Source organism: Taudactylus pleione, unplaced genomic scaffold (genome assembly GCF_031769625.1).
Source record: "Taudactylus pleione unplaced genomic scaffold, aTauple2 ptg000012l, whole genome shotgun sequence".
Lineage (NCBI taxonomy): Eukaryota > Metazoa > Chordata > Amphibia > Anura > Myobatrachidae > Taudactylus > Taudactylus pleione.
In genome coordinates, this window is record NW_028284415.1 from 18,953,162 (window position 1) to 18,975,758 (window position 22,597).

The following is a 22,597-nucleotide window of genomic DNA, read 5'->3' on the forward strand; positions in this document are numbered from 1 at the left end:
TTGGGCGGTTTGTTTTCTCGGGATCCTCTCAATTGCGGATTGCCGGGTGGGCCCCATTGTTGTACCTCACTTGGGGTTACTCCACCATACTGCCCTTTTCATCTCAGGGTATCTCGCAGTTTCTTGCACTCTTCCCCTGTGACACAGACTATCGCTCCCTGCAGGGGTTTTTCGCAGTATATGAATTCCCCCTGGTGCCACAATAGTCTGTCATGCCCCTTGCAGGGATTACCACAACAGCCACCCTGGGTGGTGTCATTTTCTACGAAACGCAAATTGGCGTGGCTGACGCCCTGTGGTTACTTCCCAGTTGGCTCTGCATGTACTGGATACTGTTTTGGGCTCTTTCTCTCTTACGGGTGGAAGCCTATTTCAGGTATTATTATCCCTGCTTTAGGGCTGGTAGCAGGTCCATTCTGGTTAGAGTGAATGTTGACCTGCACCTGTATCATACACCCTCAGTCTTACATGCCTTCGGGTTCCCTGTTGCTGACTAGCGGGTGGATCGCATAGCGGGACTCTGGCTGTTGCCAGATAGGAGGTGTTACAACAGTGTTTGGCCTCCTGTCCCAAATTCCCTGAGGGTCATCACGAGCCCCTCCTGGGGTGGATGGGCGTGTTACTCGTCTGATTACAGACGTTACTACGCCTCCCATTCCTGCGTGGTCCGTAGGTGGTAACTCTGCCTGAAATCGGTATACTTGCTTTCAGGGGTTGTTACCCATCCTACCATGGCTATAGCATGGTTGGTTAATACTATTGCATATTGGGCTGATGCATTTGTAAAATTTTTTCCCCTCCAACACGTCGGGGGTTCAAATGTATTTGGTCGCTCTCGTAATATATGCAGTTGTCATAGGTGGAAATGCCTATATTGGATACCAGTCTCCTAACTTTCAGAGTTCCGGCTGCGACTGTATCCTCCGTAATACCCTATGGCTGCGCTCTGGGGATGCAGAGGTACAGATACCATCTTTAGGGTTGATCTTGGTTGGTCCTGACCTTGACAAGATTGTAGTAACATTGGCAGTATTACTAACGACAAGTTTACCGCTTTCAGCTATGCCCTCTACAAGGCCTCAGACTAAGTCTGTAAAGTCTTTTTGTCCTCTGGGTCAGCCTAAAGGTCTGTTTCTTCGTAGACTGTCGGCATCTACAAGGGCCGACATATCCAGTACCGAGCAGGCCTGGACTGCCAGCCGATCCTGCTTCTGAACCTACGGATATCTCTTCAGCCTGACGGGACAGGCCTACAACTGGGAGATACCGATTTTCTCAGTTCGCCCGGTACTAGTGTCAAGTTGCCGTGGCTACGTGGGTAGGAGGGTACGCCCTCTCTTTGCTCAGGCGGCCTCTTTACAAGGGCCTTACAGATCCAGAAAGCTATGCAGTTGTTGCGGTAAGCGGAGCTAATTAGGCCATCCCCACTATCTCAGTGAGGGACTGGTTGTTCTGCTTTCTTTCTGGTGCGGTGGCTGAATGGTCCTCTTTGGCCTATTCTCTGTCTCAATTCCCTGAACCAGTTCCTAAAGCTACCTGGGCTCAGGAGGAAATCCCTATGCTCCATCATACGATGTTTGGAACCTGGGGACTTTATGGTATCATATACAGGACGCGTGCCTACGGGTACTTACAGAGACCTTTCCTCAGCATGGGCTGAGGTTTGCTGTATCACAGCAACACTTACAATTTTTCGGGCTCTGCCTGTTGGGACTGTCCTCAGCCCCACAGGGGTTTACCAGTGTTTTGGATTTTCTGACAGTTCTCCTGTTCAGTATATCCCAATGCTCCTGTACCTGGACGGCCTCCTGCTCTTAGCGGGATCACCGGGGTACTTTACAGCCAGGTCAGGATGACTGTGGCTTCAGGGTGCAGACGTTTAATCAACGGGGAAAAAGTCCTCCCTGCATCCCTCTCTGGGTATTCTTCATCTAGGATCCCTGCTGGATTCTCAGAATCTGAGAATTCTTCTGGCGTAAGACGGAATCTCCACTCTTCCATTAGGAGTACGTGGTTGTCTGCGCAGTCGACATATGTCTTTACACTCTGGGATGCATGGTGGAATGGGCTCAGTTCCATTCCAGACCTTTCCATAATTGGCTCATCTCCAGATGGAACGAGTTTTTTCTGTCGGATCACTGTTCAAACGATGATGCTCTCTCCGGAGGCAAGTCGGTCCCTGTCCGGGTGGCTATGGCCATCTCGTCCAGGGTATTCTTTGCTATGGACAGTGTCTGGTTCGCATCCTTTTCAGTGCAGTTGGACGTCTGTCGATTCCACCCTGTCAATTAACTTACTCTGGCATAACTCTTGTTTCCCGGTGAACCTGAAAAGGTTCAGTCCGACAGGGTCAGGACAGTGGATTCCTTTTTAGCAACACTGTTCGTTGGGTGGCAATGACAGGTATGTCACATATTCGGACATAGTCCGAGGGTCTCCTCCCGACCATCTCGGCAGCGTTCATTTCAGGAGCTCTCCATTGGGAAGCGGGAGTCCTCAGCCGTCACGACGTGCATCCCGGGGACTAGTCTCTTCCCCAAGAGAGGTTTCATCTCCTGGTGAGCAGGGGGGGCCCCCCTGAGGTGACCCTCAGGCCTTCTGACTTTATCACACTATGGTGTTACAGTCCAGCTCTGGGGATTCTGAAGCAACCTTCAGCGACTCTTTGTCGATGAAGTGGTCCTTTCACTTTGTGTACCTCTGTTCTCCGGTCTCCCTTCTTCCTCGAGGTCTTTAGAAGTGTTTCAATTGAGACGGAGATGCTTTCCTGCTGGTGGCTCCTGATTGCCCCAGATGTCAGGGGTACTTGGATTTTCGGAGTCTCTCCATCGATACTCCATTCCTGATGCTTCGCTGCCCGGACCTGTTGTCTCAGGGTCCTTGGTTTTGCCTTGGACCTGGGTCGTTTGTCTTTGACTGTGTCCCTACAGTGGTCTTACGGCTTCCCTGGCTTTGTCATCGTTGGAATGATTAGAGCACATGGATCAGCTTTTGCTGGGACCTACCACAAACTGTGGCAACCATAAATCTTATGGTATTGTACCTGTCGATACAATCCTCCGGTGTCCAGGATTTCCAGATATTCTGGCATTCCTTCTGGCTGGCTTGGGTTTCACACTTGGCCTGGTCTTCCTGACAGTGCGGATCTCTACACTGTCAGTATGGTTAAGATATGGAATTGCTCCACTCTGGTATCCAGTTCATCCTTTGGAGTGTTTTCTGGATTATGCTTCCATTTGTCCTCCCTAGGGACTCCTTGGGAGTTAGTAGTGGTTCTTCGTTCCCTCCGGGGACAGTCAATGGAACCGCTGGTTGTGATAGCCATTACATGGTCTATTGCTTAGGCTCTCTCTTTCTCTCAGGGTGTTTATATCAACCAGGAGAGTGTCTGAATTGGGAGCGTTCTCAGGTGGCTCCCTCTTCTGGAGGGCATCATGTCAGGGTGTGAGTTGCTCTCGCCCTGTGTTTCTTCTTAGTGGTTTTCAGGTTCCATTTTATTCTGGAACTTATGGTACGGCCATTCTGTTCCCAGTCCTCTCGGCTGGTGTGGCCTCATTGACTGTGGTCCGGCCTCTTTGGATTTATGTGATCCGTTCAGGTTCCTTACGGAAATCGGACTCCTTATTGGTGGTCTGAGATTTCTGGTTATCACAGGAAAGGATGGCCGGCCTATAACCAAATGTTGGTGGATGGCCTCGTAGGTCTTCCTCAGGGGCCTACCCATGGGTAGGCCTTTCTGTTGTTGATGCTTGTTTTTTCTCGGGCCATGTAACCCTCGTGGGCGGCTCGCTGTGGCGCCTCGGCTGTTTTGCCTTACTAGGTGGCCACGTGGTCTTCTGTCCACACCTTTTTAAGGTTCTAGGCATTGGTTTCCTTTGCCTCTCAGGATGCTTCCTTTTTGGCGACGGATTCTCCTCTCAGCACAGGAGCGTCCCCACCCTTGGTTGAACTGCTTTGGGACATCCCCAAGGTCAACCCTGTGGACCCCCTATGGACCCTGAAGTAGAAAACAAGAGATATGGTAAGAACTTACCTTTGTTATCTCTGTTTCTACGAAGTCCATAGGGTCCACAGGGCGCCCGCCCTGACGCACCTGGCTTCATATGGGCTGTGTGGCTGGTCACCGGTTTTCCGTCTCCCATTTCTGTGAGTATGGTTATTGAGTGTTCCAGTTTTCTCTCTCTTTTTCTCTCCTCCTCCGGCCTTTGGCTACTTACAAACTGAGGTGCCTCTGGCTTGGGGGTGGGGTTATAGGGAGAGTGGACCCAGTGCATCCTAAAAGCTAAAAGCTTTAACTGCGTGGTGCCCGGATTTGGTTCCCAACCTATACCCCAAGGTCAACCCTGTGGACCTATGGACTTCGTAGAAACAGAGATAACAAAGGTAAGTTCTTACCATATCTCTTGTTTTTCGCTGCTTCCTAATTGAATACGGGGATAAAGTGGGCGCGCGCCCGATACTTTATCCCAGGAAAAGCTCCGATGTGGAGCGAAAAGTCCAGCACAGACTTTTCGCTCCCTAATTGAATAAGGGCCATAGGGGGACATGTACTAAGCTCTGGGAACTGATAAAGTGGAGAGTGATAAACTATCAGCCAATCAGCTTCTAACTGTCATGTTACAGGCTGTGTTTGAAAAATGACAGTTAGGAGTTAATTGGTTGGTAGTTATCACTCTCCAATTTATCACTTTCCAGAGCTTAGTACAGTAGTACTTAGTAGATGTAAATGAAGTGTATTTGCTTCTGCACTGGACGCAAGGAAAAAATTAGTATATTCCCACATATGCAGAGTTTTACAATGTACCCACCTTCCTTGATGTACGCTTGGTTTGCTACTAGTCATCATCATCAGTGTACATTTGCACCTACCCTAAGATGTATGGATCTATGGGCCTGATTGAGATCCGCACACAAATGCCATCACAGCTGCGATCTCTTACGGATCGCCATTGCTAAAATATGCTAATGACTCACCCGCCATCCAGTGCTTAGAGATTGCCCACACAAAGCATCTCACATCTACTGCTCATGCACAAAACCGGAAACTTCATATGCAGATCAGACAGCCATCAGCCATCTGAACAAGTCTAAGCTGTCACAGACATAGTGGGTCACCAGACACTCAGAGGGCTCTCCTGCTGCGAGCAAGAACACAGTGGCTAATTTTTGCACACCAAAATACAGGTGCATTTTAAGAGAAGAGGGGGCTTGTGTGCAGCCTCCATTTGGACCCCTTCCTCTATGTCAGTGCACTGAGCATTAGCACACGCAGGGTGGGGGGGTTGTCTCTGCACCAGCTGCGGGCCACCCACTATCCCCTTCAACTACCGGTTAGGGTTAGCTGTCAGCGCTTCTGCGTCGGGTGGCTTTCATATCACCTAACACAGAAGCACTGACAACTGAACCGGCAGGGTCCGGGCAGCATGCCGCAATCACAGCACAGTCCTCCTAGAATGAGCTAGGGAGAGCCTGAGGGACGATCGCTGCCGCCCAGCAGCCCGGCACCTAGGAGGACATCCGCAGCTAGCAGTAGGAAAAGTTGCTGTGAGTATGCTATGTGTGTGTTTGTACTTTGTAAGTATGCTGTGTGTGTATGCTTCAGTATGTGTAAGTATACTGTGTGTATGTGTAAGTATGCTGTATGTGTATGTGTAAGTATGCTGTATGTGTAAGTATGCTGTGTGTGTATGTGTAAGTATGCTGTATGTGTAAGTATGCTGTGTGTGTATGTGTAAGTATGCTGTGTGTGTATGTGTATGTGTAAGTATGCTGTATGTGTATGTGTAAGTATGCTGTATGTGTAAGTATGCTGTGCGTGTATGTGTAAGTATGCTGTATGTGTATGTGTAAGTATGCTGTATGTGTATGTGTAAGTATGCTGTATGTGTATGTGTAAGTATGCTGTATGTGTATGTGTAAGTATGCTGTATGTGTATGTGTAAGTATGCTGTGTGTGTATGTGTAAGTATGCTGTGTGTGTATGTGTAAGTATGCTGTATGTGTATGTGTAAGTATGCTGTGTGTGTATGTGTAAGTATGCTGTATGTGTAAGTATGCTGTGTGTGTATGTGTAAGTATGCTGTATGTGTAAGTATGCTGTGTGTGTATGTGTAAGTATGCTGTGTGTGTATGTGTAAGTATGCTGTATGTGTAAGTATGCTGTATGTGTATGTGTAAGTATGCTGTATGTGTAAGTATGCTGTATGTGTAAGTATGCTGTGTGTGTATGTGTAAGTATGCTGTATGTGTAAGTATGCTGTATGTGTATGTGTAAGTATGCTGTGTGTGTATGTGTAAGTATGCTGTGTGTGTATGTGTAAGTATTCTGTGTGCATGTGTAAGTATGCTGTGTGTGTATGTGTAAGTATGCTGTGTGTGGTGTATGTGTAAGTATGCTGTGTGAATGCTATGAGTGTATGTACTGAATGCTGTGTGTGTATATGCTGTGTGTATGTATGCTGTGTGCCTCACATATACTGTATACAGTATATATATATTATCTATACACACATAAATACGGTATATATATATATTTATCTATCTATCATGTGTGTGTATGTATATAAATATATATACAATGTGTGTGTGTATATATATATATATATATATATATATATACATACATATATATATATAGAACCCCCCCACTAAAAATCCTGCGTTTGCCACTGGTCAGCGCGGTAGATTCTAGCTTCATGCCGGAATCTACTGCGCATGTGCGGTCTCCCACACCTATTTTCCCTGGAACATCTTTTCTGCGCATGCGCAGGTCACCAGGAAAATGGCCACCGCTATTTTCCCAGTGATTTTTTGCTGCTCAGCAGCTTGTCCGGCGCTGCGGAGCAGCACATCGGAGTCTGCGGAGAGGTAAGTATTTATTAACTATGGCTTGCACCCATTATAATGACGCCTATGCCCAGAAAAAAAGTGTTTAAAAACTACCGACATGCCTGCGTTTCTCTAGCCACCATGTTACCTTCTCCAAACGCTGACTACCTGTCACTCACTTTGTGAGTGAATGCTCTGTGCGAGTGTAATAGCAACTTAATCGCTGCACGTGCACAGTGCGGCTTTCTACTCAAATATCTGGATGAATCAGGCCCTGTATGCTGGTCAAATGTGATATTTCTCTGTTTACTTTCAGCAATTCCTCTGAAGTTAATTCTCTTTCCATAATATTGATCTTTGTTATTCCCCTCATTAAATTTCTAGAGGATAAAATAAAGGATAGGTACATTCGTTGCACATTATCTTTTTATTTGTTGTGTTATTAAAAGCAATCAATATGCACTTACATTATTCCAAAAGTATAAGATATATACCCCTGCTAAGGTTTATTCAAAGGATAATGTATGGAAACCTCATTTATTATGAATTTGAGGCGTTAAGAGCTCACCAACCCTCTAAACTATACGTTTCAATTCTAATAGGTCTTCATCAAGGTACTGTATGTTGATTAGTGTACGCGAGGTTCCTTTTACATCACGTAATCTAATTATAAAGTCTTATTCCAGTAGGTGATCTTACTGTACCTTTTCTCTTGCAATATTAGGAGGGAGAGAATAATACCCCTTTCACACTTGCAGCAATAACCTGGGTTATTGCATGTGAACGCGCAGCAACCCGGGATACTGTGTAGTGTGAAAGGGCCAGGTTGAAATAAGCCCGGTATTTCAACCCTGGTAACGAGAAGGGTTGAACACGGGCTCAACCCGACTTGCGATGCGGTGTGAACGGGTAACTTGGGTCCCGTTCACTGCATAGGAAGAGCCAGCGCTTTGAGATGATCTCATCTCCAAGCGCCGGCTCACAGTGATGGCTGTGATGTCATGGACCCCACATTGTTGCTGGGTCGCACCCGGGATGGACCTGTTAAACAAAATCCCGGGTGCGACCCTGCTTTCTGATGTGAAAGAGGTATCAGTGTAACTGTGCTTCCCCTTATCCTCTGTGCTCTGGCCAGTGACTGTCCAATACAGCAGAAAACCCTTACTGATGTCCAATGTAGGTTAGTTACTCAGTGCCAATGAGTAAAAGTGAAAAGTGCCAATCCATTGTAACCCTTAACCAACTGCATATTGAAAGTTAAGCAATAAAGACATAGGGCCTGATTCAGACCCGGACGCTATCTGCGTCCGCTCGCTGGCTAAAAGGGGCCGGCTATTTAAATTATGTGCTCGCACTGCATCGCGTAAAGCCGCCCACTAATTAATAGCGAGCGGCCGCACTATGCGCTCGCACCTGTATAAAGACGCCCCTTTGCCACACGAAACACACGTCATCTCCGGCAGTTGTAGGATTAATCGGGAACATCGAGAGCCATCGGAGCTGCTTGCAGTGCTTGTGGTAGCCATCTCCCACCACAACATTGCGAGCAGTTCTGACTAAAAAATAACCCAGTCACGTGTGTAATGACGCTACTTTGCTAATTATGCACACCCATTAAACGCTGTTCTGACGGTCGGGCATGCCTGCGTTCGCACAACCACACCCCCGTTTTCAAGCACCTTTCCGTTACCACCCACAAACAGCACTGTCACTCAAAATAGTGGCCCGACTTTCCCATCGCAATGACTGGTTCGCGCATGCACATTGCAACTCATATGCATGCGCAGATAGCGAAAAATCACTCAATGCGAGCGAGCCCAGCATAGCGTCCGGGTCTGAATCAGGCCCATAGGCCCATATTCAATTAGCCACGAAATGTCGGAAAGGTTTTGCACGTCCGACTTTCTGCCTACATCGTGTGTTTCACACTCGAAAACTTATCGGGCGCGCCCCGAAATTCACCATATTCAGTTCCAAAGGACGCAAAAAGGCGTCCCGGCAAAACTCTAACAGGCGGAAAGTGCTGTAAAAAATGTGGAAATCAGCCTGACACCCCCCAAAACATGCACTAACATTGGGGATCAATATAGAAGTCCCTGAATAGCCCTACTGAAGCTATTTGGGGTACTTAAGTGCTGTCAATAGCTTCTAAATAGTGTCTTTGCACAAGTGGTGAAGAATAGCATTAAGCAATATTTTTTTGAGAAAATAAGTAGTCCTGTCAAATTTGGGGTACTTGAAAATGGGTGCTAGTATATTTTGAAGTCCCTAAATTGAAGTTTTAAAAAACGTGAAAACGCACTTGCTGCAAGGTCCTGCAGTCCTAAAAACACCTGTCCCATACTTGGGGACCCCCCAGAAGTCTATTTTGCTACTTTTTATGTTTGTACCCCAACTTTGGACTTTTTTGCCCCCATTTTCAAAGTCATTTTTTGGGGTGTTCCTCACTTTTTGGGGAGGATTTTTTGATGCAGTTATCCTTTGGGTGACTGTCCCAAGAGTGCTGAGTGGTTTCCCCACCTCTGCACCCCAAAACCGCAATTCTGCACTTTTTTCCGCCTGCTTTCTGAGGCAAATCTTTTCCGCCTATTACATTGCATTGACTTTCCGTGTACGCGAAAAGTCTTTGGAATTGAATACGGAGATAAATTTCCACCTGGCGAAATGATATCATCTGTGTTACTTTTCCACGGATCTCGGCTTTTCATTGCTAATTGAATACGGCCCATAGTTGGCAAAAGTCCCTAAGGTCCACACAGCATTTTTGGCCTCACAAAAGGACAAAGTTTATGGGTATTGAAGAGGTACCTGTGATGGGAAGTCAATCAGTACTGTACTGTCATTTTGTATCTTTCAGGACATTGTTATATTTAAAAAAAAACACGTCTAGGCGCATTTCCACCAAAACTGACCCACTGTGGCATATCTAATTACCGTTATTTTAGTATTAATGAAGTCACTTAATAAAGGAGATATCAGTGATATCTCCTGGTTAAGTCCGCCTGCGTTAATTTCCACACTCCCCATACATTAGTATGGGGATACGGAAATTATGCTATTCATCAAATTCCAAAAATTATGTATTTTCGGAATTTGATGGTGTTACTATACTCCACTGTGAAGTGGCGTATAGCTGGTTACACTTACCTGCTTTCAGCTGGGCAGGTCCTCCGCCGGCTCCCTCCGTCACTCTGGTCCCTTCATAGGCTCTGGCTGCTGCTCTGTGCATTGCGGCTGTGAGAACAAAATAAAGTTTAAAAAATAAAAAAAAATCTTCAGCTTCCTCTGCCTGGTCCTGCTGTCCACTGCAGACTGGGGCCGGGCGGGAGGTCGGGGTCGGCGGCTACAAGTGGCTAGGTAAGTGAAGGGGGGGAGAGGGGGGTGGACACAGAATTATCGCCGCTGTAATCTGTAATACATCAGCAATTGATTGAGGCAATTCTGCATTTTGCGACGATGGGCTTCACAGATCGCAGATTGCAACCAAAACGTGATTGGAATTGTTAAATCAGATTGTCCAACATGTTGGATTTCACAGATGGATTGGGGCTTTAGATTGCTAGTGTATGGAGATGATCAGCAGATTTGCAGACAGTTACTAGTAAAATGATGGGCCTTTCAAGATTGGCAGATCTGTGTTTGCTGTAATCGATCTGCAAATCACTGAAAAAGGTCTGTAATGTATGGGAGCAGATTGCTAGATTGGGAAATCCTAACATTGGGCAATAAATCTTCAAATTGTTCAAATGTGGTTTTCAGATTGGTGATGTATTGGGGCGTTTACAGTATTTGTGATGTGTCCTGTGTGCTTCATAAAAGAGACTTGCTGTGTAGCAGATGATGCACATTTCATTCAGATATTTCCTACATCTCTGTGCCATTGTGGTGCTGTGAGCTTTTCCTTACTGAAAAAATAGTAGTATTTGTTTTTTTCATTTTATTTCTACCTGACAGTGACACATATTGACAGTACGATGAGCATAAGCACTGAGACGGGGTGGTAAGGTGGTAACAAAGTACTCCGGCCTGGGTCCCCTTTAGTGATGATAATGTAGGCAGACATGGCCGCCCGTAGCTTTGTCAGGGCCCCGTACTGGCTGTGGCCCTGCCCTGTTGAAAATACTGAGTTTCACTTTACATGCTGCAGGTCATGTAGCTGCACCTCTTGTAAGGCCTGGGATAATTTGCGGCCTGATGACCCCTTGGTCAGCCTGGGCCCCATATATCAGTATCACCCTGTACCCCTTGATGGCGGAATTGGAGGCGGATGAGGCTCATTTAAACCATCTATACAGAATATCTTGTATTGAAGAGTGTGATGCACACCACTCCACTTACAGAGATGATAAAACTGGAGTAGTTAGAAAGTGTCAAATGTATGAAAAAGTAACAGCAAGAGATTTCAGTGTTATCAGAAAAGTACACTGTTGGATATTTTTAGGCTTGTAAACTTTTCAATACTGTCGCTTCCAAGTGGTCAGAAAAATTGTTCCCGGTGCTCGTGACACATCTAATGCGGCATATGTATTTATTTATTATTGATTAGCAGTTATTTATATAGTGCATACATATTCCACAGAGCTTTACAAAGTCGTTCACATCAGTGGAGCTTACAATCTATATTCCCCACCAGAGGAAGATTGTAGGCAGGAAAAGTGGCTGCACAAGGCTGGGGAAAGTGATTGTTTAAGGGGGGCATCCACTACACGATTTTAGCAGGCGATTGATAACGATGTCGTTATCGTTCAATCGTTTAAAAATCGTTTATAAATCGTGCAGTGTTTGGTCGATAAAATTTCAAGGGAAAAAATCAAAGGAAAATCGTTTAGAGATTGGACAGGGAGTAGAGATCGTCTAGTGGATGTGCCCCTTTAGGCCAGTAGCCTCTTATTGGTCCATGTGGTCACACCCCTTCTAAGCTGTGCCTACGGCACCAGCTTTTTCACAGCTATGCTGGTAGTCAGGGAAGAGTATACCAAGAAACAGCAATCAAATCAATAATTTGTCATTGAACATGCATAAGTAAATATATGATTTAATAATAGCATAGCAAAATAGCTGCTGCAATACCTCTTGTTCTACTGGTACAAAGGGCCAATTTAAAAACATGATGCAAAGAGCAATCACATGTTGTAACCAATGCAACCAATTACATTACAGGCTAGCTAGTCTGACTACAATAATCTGACAAAACTAGATATTATTTATTTATTAAGTTATTCATATAAAGTACACCTATGCCGCAGTGCTTTTCTGAGAATATTTCAGTCATTCACATCAGACCCTGTCCCAGTGGTGCTTACTATCTATATTTCCTATCACATGAACACTTACACTAGGGTCACTTTTTGACAAAAGCCAGCTAACCTACCTTTATGGGTTTTCTTTTTGAGCATGGGAGGAAGCTGGAGCACTCGTTGGAAACCCACGTAAACACATATAGAACATACAAACTCCACACAGATGTACCATAAAACCGGGAATTGAACTCAAGACCTCAGTGCTGTGAGGTAGTAATACTAACCACTACACCATTAGTTGGTTGCTGTAGGTTATAGCATCATGTTATTAGATAAGCCATTAGTGTGTTATGGGGTATTTGGATCACTGTTATTTATTTATATAGCACCTACATATTCTGCAGTGTTTGCAGTGTGCCTAATATAACCATGTAGTTGGCTGAAATACCACATACAACTTGTATTGCACTGCTAAATAGCTCTCTATGCAATATACCAAGAGCCACTTACATTTTCTGGAATTACAGAAGGCTACAAATGTTTTTGTTTTTTTTAATAATCTCTGCTGGACTGTAATAAAGCAGTCATTGCTTGTGCAAAGTAAGAAGAAACTAGTTAACATTGCGTGTTATTCATGAATATTTGATATCTGGACTTTGCCTGGTATCACTCATGCTGTATTGATCTTAGGAAAGCTCTAAAATATTCCATTAGAAGTGATAACTTTTAGCTCAGCATGAGTGCATACAGAATGTTAACCCTCAGTAAGGAGTACATAACAGGAGCAGCTGCTATATTTACTTGCTGAGAAAGAGTTAAGCCCTGCGTGATACTCATGCGAGGGTATGTGCAACCCCATCACAACTCCGCACAGCTTGCCTTCAGCTGAGATGCTCCCAGTAATGACATTCCCCCTTATTAGGGCTTTCAAAAGTCTTTTACACAGCGTGTAACTGTAGACAACTGGCTCATTATTCAGCTGTAGTGAGTCACCGTGAGCCCAGATGCACATCGTTCCCTTGGCTCTGTGTGTTTGGGTTTATTGTGGATTGATGCCGAAGGCTGGGAGATCTGGTGTCTAGAGGGCTCAGGTAGGACCCATCAGTATACACAAATATGTTTTCGTTCTGACCAAACTGTTCCAAAACCTATTCCTCCACTCATACCAACCTGTATGCCAGCTGTGATACACTGCCTGCTCTTCCTTCTCCCACTCCACGTGGCCTATTTTATCCTCAGCCATTTCTTTCTAATTTTAGTTGTTGATTCAACATTTCCTTTAACATTTGTCTGTATATACTCTGCTATAGGCTTTATTCTATTTCTTATCTGACATAGTCCTCACTCTGCTCACTATCTTACACTTTTGTGACCACATTCTCTTATGCACTTTGTACTCAACTTGTTGGTATATAGGGTCTTCTGCACTCACCTCCGTGCTCTGTACTCTTCCTTCCTTCCTCCAGTATACTGTATCTGGTCCTCCAGCCTCTTATCTAAGCTTTGTACATTACTCTATCTTGCCGTCCACACTATTCCACTGTGCTTTGTACTCTCCTGTGCACTAGATGTTGTCATTAGCATTCTCGTCTGTGCTTTGTACTTTCCTGTGCACTATTATATATTGTACTCAGCACACTCCTCTGGACTTTTGTGTATACTGTAGGATATTTTGTTACTCACATTCTCCTCTGTGCTTTGTACTCCCCTGTCCACCATACTCTCCTGTCTATTTCCTATGTAGTCTCCTCTCCTTTATAGCTTGTCCAGCACTTTCTCTACTGCTCCTGGTATTCTATTTTCCAGTATATATTTGCATTCACACTCTCCTATCTGATTTATATGTACTATACAATGTATTTTGTCCACAAGTCCACAGACTTCTCTGTGCTTTGACCATTCTCCCCGATATACAGTATCTTGTGAACCACATACTTTTCTTTGCTTTGTACAACACATTTTAATATATTCTGTCCTTCATACTCTTCAGTTTTGTAGTAGACTCTCTAGTTTAGTTTATCTTTTTGTTCACTACATTCACCTCTTAGCTTTGTACTGTACTCTTTAGTATATATACTCCTGCACACTCTCTTCTACACTTTGTACGCTTCTATCCAATATACAGTATGTTGTCCTTCATCCCCTCCACTGTGCTGTACATTATATCATAGTGTATACACTCTCCTTTATCCTTCATACCATATTCTGCAATATATTACACAGTCTATCTTGTATTGAAGAGTGTGATTTGCACCACTCCCCTTACACAGACAAATATGGTAATGGTTGCAGCCACTGAGAGATTATGAGGCAGATACAAGGTCCTCTTAAAAAAGGTAATGTAAAGAAAGGGTGGTGTTCTCTCAGGAACAGGTATATCATCTGCTTAGATTCTTGCAGGGCTGGCTCCAGGGTACGGAGCACCCTGTGCCGGCCCTTGAGAAGGCGCCCTAACATCGCGCGCGGCGAAACCTTGCGCGACCGAATTTGGGGGTGTGGCCTAATTACCATAGGCCTTGCCCCCTGTGTGACGTTATTTGGAGGCTTGTCATGCGGGCTGGGCACTCCATCACTGGCTGGGCTTCCCCCAGCCCTGTCCCGTCAGTGAATGGTTGCCGCGCGTTGGTTGCCCCAACCTCCCGATTTGACCATCCGCAGGCCACTTCGGCCCACGGGTGGAACAGCAGAACAGTACTGTCCCGCTGCAATCGGGATGCTGAGGAGGGGTGCCGTCCCTCTACGGGTGGTGCCCCTGTGTGACCGCACTGGTCGAACACCCCTAGAGCCGGTCCTGGTGTAATATTTCTTTTAGTATAAGAAAGCGGGACCACAGGAAATTATTTCATATAATTATTTATTATTAAGTAGTTTCAAATGTATAAAAAAAGCGGTTTCAGGGTTTACTACTTGTTTTATGGGTCATCAGAAAAGCACGTTGTTTTTTTAGTCTTTTAAACTTTTCAATACTCTCACTTCCAAGTAGTCGGGAAATGGTGTTACATCTAATGCGGCATATGCATTTATTTATTATTTATTACCAGTTATTTATATAGTGCATACATTTTCAACAGATAATATTTGGTCATTTACATTACTCTCTGCCCCAGTGGAGATTACAATCTATGGGCCTGATTCAGAGCCGAACGCTCTGACCAGAGCGCTCGCTCTGAATCAGGGCCCTCCTCCATGAAAATGGAGCTGCCTCCTGGCCGCTCGCATAGCTGTGGGTGACCACCCACAGCATATGCGAGCGTCCATGATGATGGTCGCTATGGTCTTGACCATCGCGACCATCGGGCTTGCGACGGAGACCCTGCGGTAGGGTCTCGCTGCCGCAAGCCCTGGAGTGATTTTGGCTCTATCAGAGCCAAAATCACTCCCACTGACATCACTAGTGATGTCAGTGGGGCCGGCTTCAGACGGTAGATGTTCCCATGGGAATGCCTCCGTCTGGCAGGCACGCCCCCGGCACGCCCACCAAAGGGGGCGTGCTGTCAATCAACATCAACAGCACGCCCCCTTTGGTGCGAGACCCGGAGCGATGGAGAGCCCGTCGCTCGCCGGGTCTCGCGCATGCGCACGACGGAGCTCCCTCCATCGTGCGCATGCGCAGTGGGGGAACATCAACCCGCTTGCGAGCGTCCTGCGCTCGCGAGCGGGTCTGAATGACGCCCTATATTCCCTACCACGTGTACACACGCTTACATATATGTAATATTTGTCAGGAGCCAATTAACCTACAGTATATTTTTGGATTGTGGGAATAAACCAATGCTGCTGGAGGAAACCCACGCAAGTACAGGGAGAATATACAAACTCCACACCATTAGGGTCTTGATGGGAATTAAATCCAAGTCTGTAAGGCAGTAATGCAATAGATTACACCATCCATGTAACGGTATTACCATTTTTGCCAATATAATTTTGCTTTCATTTAGACTAGAGATGTGCGGTTCGGTTCTGCAGAGATCTGAATTCACCTGAATTTCATGAATCCGGACAGATGCGAGTGGCGGTTCTAATCTTCTGAGGAGATCTGGATAAATCCGAGTCACAGCTCTAATATTACAGCGGTTCTGAATTCAGATTTTAAATCCAGTTTTGGATTGCAAAAATTATATGATTTTAGCTGTTTTTTTGTAATAAAAAAACAAAATCTTTTTTTAATTTATATAAAAAAAAAAATATTCCAGATCCAAAACACTTGAGGGTGGTTTTGCAAAACCAAAACACGAAGATGAATCCAGATCCAAAACCAAAACATGGGGTCAGCGCACGTCCCTAATTTAGACATATGTTAAACACATTTTGCAGGTACTGTTCCCATGCTGAACCTAATTTTTATGCCCATGATCACAAAAAAACAGAAGATTCTCTAACTAAAATCTCTCATTATAGGTCTTAGCGCCTTTAACCACTGAGATACTCATATTTTGTCCTTTCACATGACCCTGGTCTTCACACACATCACCTGATTTCCACTTGGAAAGAATATGGATGAACAAGTTCTAATTAACTAATGACATTTGGCAAATGAAACTGAATCTGCATGGTCTCTGGCCTTATTAGCCCTCATGTAAAACAAATGCTGTACAGTTTTTGTGATGATGCAGAACAGATTTAATAACACAACGGACATTAGTTAGAACTTTAGGGGCAAGGGCTAGATTTTAGTGTCAGGATTCCCAAAAACAATAAGAGGATTTAGGGAAACTTCCAAGGTACATAGGGCCTGATTCAGAGCCGAACGTTCTGACCAGAGCGCTCGCTCTGAATCAGTGCCCTCCTCCATGAAAATGGAGCGGCCTCCTGGCCGCTCGCATAGCTGTGGGTGACCACCCACAGCATATGCGAGCGTCCATGATGATGGTCGCGATGGTCTTGACCGGTAGGGTCTCGCTGCCGCAAGCCCTGGAGTGATTTTGGCTCTATCAGAGCCAAAATCACTCCCATTGACATCACTAGTGATGTCAGTAGGGCCGGCTTCAGACAGTAGGCGTTCCCATGGGAACGCCTCCGTCTGGCAGGCACGCCCCCGGCACGCCCACCAAAGGGGGCGTGCTGTCAATCAACATCGAGAGCACGCCCCCTTTGGTGCGAGACCCGGAGCGATGGAGAGCCCGTCGCTCTCCGGGTCTCGCGCATGCGCATGACGGAGCTCCCTCCGTTGTGCGCATGCGCAGTGGGGGAACATCGACCCGCTTGCGAGCGTCCTGCGCTCGCGAGCGGGTCTGAATGACCCCCATAGTCACTCCACCTCTTTGGTTGTTGATGATCAAAACATCTGTCCTGCAATAATGGATTCAAACTAGATTGAAGAGGGGTGTTGTAGGTAGATGTTCTGTGCCAGTCCAACCGTGTGTCTTCCTGTAGATACTAAGGGCAAAATTTACTAAGCGGCGGTTTGACAGCGGGTGCTATTCTATTCTAAACCCCGGCGGTTTGGTGGCGGGTTCTATTCTGTTTTAAACCCGGGGGTTTGGTGGCGGTTTTGCAGCGGTTTCTAAATGGCAGCCCTGTTCTATTCTATTCTAAAATGTGTTTGGCAGTTTTGCAGCGGTTTGGCCTTAGTAAATCTGCAGATAGCAAAACCGCAGCCAAACCACAGTCAAAACACATTAAGCTAGATACACACAATAAGATTATCTCTCCAATCTGACTGGTTGGAAATCTGATAATGTATGGGAGAAATGACAATTGACAGTTTGCTCCCAAACACAGGAAAACGGACGAACATGGTCGTCAGACAAATTGGTTAAATCAAATGGATATAACCAATTTGTCTGAACGTCCATTTTTATCTGTTTTCCAGTGTTTGCGAACAAATGGTTGATTTTCATTTGCTCCCATACATTACCAGATTTTTGTTCCAACCAGTCAGATTGGACAGATAATCTTAGGGTGGGTACACACCAGAACGATATCACCACGATTTGACCGATTTGGCCAAACCGGAACAAATTGGGCATATCGTGCAGTGTGTATGCCCGATTTGCGCACTCCCGTGGTCACATGTGATATTGTGTGATTGCCGTGCTGCACAGCCAATCACACAATATCGCATGTGAGGTTGTACATATTAATGAAAGACAGTTATCGTTCCGTCGTTCATTAAATCTTTTAAGTGTGTCCCAGCACTTATGCGATGTCCAGGGTCAAGGCAAATCGCCCTGACCATCGGCATGATTGCCGGTAGTTTAGATGTGTACCCCACCCTTATAGTGTGTACCTAGCTTACCTGATCTTGGTCTAGATAAGAATGCCTCTTCCCTCCCCTGTTTTGCCTCTTTGGTTGTAAGGTTTGACCTATGTACAAAGCATTTGCATTCTGAACATGCGCGGTACAAATTCATGCTACGCAAACCAGTGTGCGGCCATTTCTGCATCAGCCACATTGAGCACTATTTCTATTCCATGTATGTTCTCTGATGTGCACTCCCTGTGTTGGACTAAATGGGTGTTTGTGGTCATTGTGTTCTCATAGAGACCAATTATCAATATTTAAAGTTTGGTCTGAGCTGTATTCTGCTTGGAGCATACCCCTGTACGCTTGTGAGCAGGACCCTTTTACCTCTCAGTCTGTCAGTTAATATCCAGTCTCATTTTATTACTGTTTTGTTCCCAATTGTAAAGAACAATGGAATATGCTTGACCAGTGGTTCACAAACTGTGTGCAATGGCACCCTGGGGTGCCTCAGGACACTTACAGGGGTGCATTGGTTTGGAGGTCCAGTACCCAATAAAATGAATTTTAGTCAGTGTGATAGGCAAATCCAGTGCTAATCACTGCCAATCAAAGAATGTGTGGACAAAAAGAAGAGCAGCCCTGTCAACCACCACATAACAGAACCTAAAAGGTGACATAGAAGCACATTTTACTTCATTTCATTTTTTTCTGAATTTCTCAATAAGAAACTTTTGGCTCAGGGGTGCCGTGGAAAAAATCTGATACTCTAGGGCGCCGTGACTCAAAAAAGTTTGGGAACCACAGTGCTTGACTATATAAATGTCAATAAATAACAATTAAATAAGGCAAGGTTAATGGAATGCAATGCAGTCTGGTCACATACATGACTGTACATTAAGTTACAAAGATATGGCTTTTTTAAAATGTATTTATTTTTGGATTGTAGTGGTTATATTGTTTTGCACATATAGCAAAACTTGTGACTGGGCTTAAAACATAATTGCTCTGCTGCATTTGTTGTGCATCTGATAAGTGAAGTTAGTAATCTGCCACAGATTTTCAGCTCTTGCTGAAATACATTATTTTCCATAGTAAGTTTCTAGTTGTGGCTACTCTTTACCGTGATGTTACATGCTAGATTTTTCTCATTTAGTTAAAATGCATCTACAGAAAATAGAATGCCTTTTATAGTGAGTGGGAGGGGGGCATACAAGGTGTCCATGGAATGAGAAAAAATAACACAGTGAACAGACTTTTCATCCAAAATCAATTGGTCTAAAAAAGTTCCAGGATACTCAAGGTCAAACTTGTGTTACAGGGGGATGGGAAATGATGTTTTGCAGATCCACAGGAAACTCTGCAATGTAAAAAGCTTGATTGTGATTGAACTCTTTAGTTGCTAAAACATCTAATGGTGCACACACACGGTACGATATCTATGAACAATATGATCAATAACGATATTGTTCAACGGTAAATCGTTCATTTTTATGCAGTGAACCACCAACGATGCGCGTTCCCGCATGGACGATAACTATATCTACAGGTGGCGGTACATGCAGGCCAACTTGGACGATTTCATCACGATTTGCCTGTTCAGAGATGTGGCAGGATGACTTCACTGAAAGATATCTATCATAGATATCTTTCAGTGTGTACACCTAATATAGTTTGTCCTGCACTACAGAAAGTTCAAGGGAAATCGTTCAGCAATATCGTTGGTTGTGCAGATCGTACCGTGTGTATGCAGCTTTACACCTGCCTGAGTGAGTTGTAGTGTGAACCTGCTTCAAAAGCTCCAATAACAATTTGCACCTGCTAGCATTGTTGGATTGAAAATTAGTCAGCTACACATATACCCCTTTCACACATAGCCTAATCACGTCATCGCACCCCTGGACCACATGCAGGCGTGGGGGGCCAGCGATTCCGGGGGACTTGCCTGCTATTACAAGGGGCCGGGAGCCCTGGAGTCCTGGGAAAGTAGTTTTTACCGGTGTACGTGCACCCAGAGCTGTAACTAGACATTTTGGTGCCCTGTGCCAGAAAGTTTATCCCCCCCCCCCATATTGTTAACAGGAACAGTGCGTGTTACAGGCGCACAGCTGAAAAAAGGGTTTGGTCTCAAAGGGAAAGGGCATGGTCACACTATAGTACCCCCAATTCACATTCCAAGTATTGATTCCTACCTATATATACACTCTAAATGTCGCTAAATGGCGTTATAGGTCGCACAAGAAATAATTGCTTTCCAGACTTGGATTGTGGTTCCGAAGCACAAAAGGATATTATTCACCAAAAAGCAGATAGTTACACGCTATGATCTAAATACAATTAGCGCAAAAGATTATACATAAACAAGGTACAGTCAATACATTACGCAGGCGCTCTGGATCCAGATTTCCGGCATCAAAGGTGAAGCCTCCGTCAACAGAATATGATGACTAACTAACAGGTTCAGGGTGCTTGCATATAAACCCTTGCAGAGATTAGGCAATACAATAGAAACGAGTTGGCATAATCCTTTTGGTTCTTCTTCTTGGTTCTTCTGTCATAGGTCAGTTGGTACAATGGTAGTTCAGCCCTCCAATGGCTCTTTATGTGTGTTTTAACTAATCAATAGACACTACATACAAAGTACATTCTGACACAATTCTCTATAATCCATAACTTGCAGACGCATGTTGCGATCTCCTTGCCGATGGAACCAGAGATCTGCAAATAAAATGTGGTTTAGAATAGCACCAAACACGATGTGGCTTCTACATACTAAACCTTAGATATCAAATACATGCATTTTATAACATTATACAATAACGAATAAACCTAATATTAGCCTTTATACTAAGGAACCTTTTAGGAAATTTGTGTATGTGTAATATAGCGTAAAGTTGCTAATATGCGTGGTGCGTTTATGTGTAGAGTGCTTATGATAAAGTCTATGTGTGTGTGTTATGCATGTAAGTCTATGTGTGTGTGTGTGTTATGCAATGCAGTGTATTTATGATGGATTTAATATATATATTATCCCTTTCTAACATATTTTAAAACTACAGTGAAAGGTGTTACAAGCAGCTAGGTTCACTTTCAAGCAGTGGTGGAGACCTCCAGCTGACTGCCGTTGCCACTTCGTCTGATAGCTAATTCAAAGGTTTTTCTCTGCCTATTTAGAATACACTTGTCAGTACTTCTTAAGCAAACCTCCGACCATTGTTTCTAACTTCTCATTCAGACAAATTCAATTGTGCATATCAGTGTCTGGGTTATATTTCAATTGCCACAGCCATACTTGTCTGTATGCGGGGCTTCTCAATTTATATGTAAAACACTCACAGTATCCTGGTGTATATATTTTTTAATTTCTTTTCTCAGACATGTATACAGAAGCTGTTTCTCATTACTAACTAAACCCTGCATGAATATTGTGTTTGTCAGTGTGAGAGTGTTGTATATTATTCGCTATTTAGTGTGGTGCGAATGTGTGGATACATGCGCACACTGGGTGCGTGCGCACGCAATGGTGCGTCATGGTTTGTACCAACATAAATCAGACAGCGGACAACCAAATCGTCCGATAACAACTGAATTGCGGTCGCATGCAATTTTTCCACTTCGACACAAGACATAGTAGTGACCCTTATTCACATTACACTACACAGTCGTGTCTCTTATACACGTTACGCTACACATTAGTAATACCCCTTACACATTATGACCTCACATTAGTAGTACCCCTTACAGATTACGCCACAGTAGTAATGATAATTACATATTATGACCACACATTAGTAATGCCCCTTACAGATTAAACCACAGTAGTAATGCCAATTACACATTATGATCACACAGTAGGAATGCCTATTACACATTATGCACACACAGTAGTAATGGCCCTTACATATTATGCCCAAAGTAGTAATGCATGACCTTGTCAAACCACCCTAGCTAGATAGTTTTCTTCGTTGTTCTCCAAGTGGTACCTCCTTCCTCCTTCCAATGCTTCCTGCTCAGCATCTGGTATTTTTTATGGTATTTTAATCCCCTTGGTATTCATGTTCCCCCCCTATACCTTCACCCTCCGCCAACTCCTTTACATGCCATTTTTCTGTTCAACTCTATGTTTATTGCCAACTATTTTGTTTACAAAATAGCTCATTTGTAATGTTCATTATATAAGTGTTTTCCCATGTTTGTTTCTGTGGCCTTTCTAAATAAAGAAATAAAATTAAAAAAATAATTTATTTTGAAAGGCCAACTCAGTGAGTTTACATATACGATGCAGAGACCTTTGCTGCACTTCTTCCATCTCTTCCAGGTATACAGCACATTGTGAGTAAAATGT

At 44.4% G+C, this 22,597-nt stretch overlaps 1 protein-coding gene across 3 annotated transcripts in view; it reads left to right on the forward strand.

Moving 5' to 3' along the window:
• Nucleotides 1-22,597, forward strand: part of PIK3R6 (phosphoinositide-3-kinase regulatory subunit 6) — a 160,469-nt gene that overhangs the window by 41,874 nt on the left and 95,998 nt on the right. Inside the window, exon 1 of one of the 3 annotated variants that reach the window (XM_088468469.1) lies at nucleotides 13,096-13,159. The exons of the other annotated variants lie outside the window; for them this stretch is intronic. The gene's annotated coding sequence lies outside the window, so the exon portion shown is untranslated. Of the gene's footprint in view, nucleotides 1-13,095; nucleotides 13,160-22,597 lie in introns of those variants that run through there. 3 annotated transcript variants of the gene reach the window in all.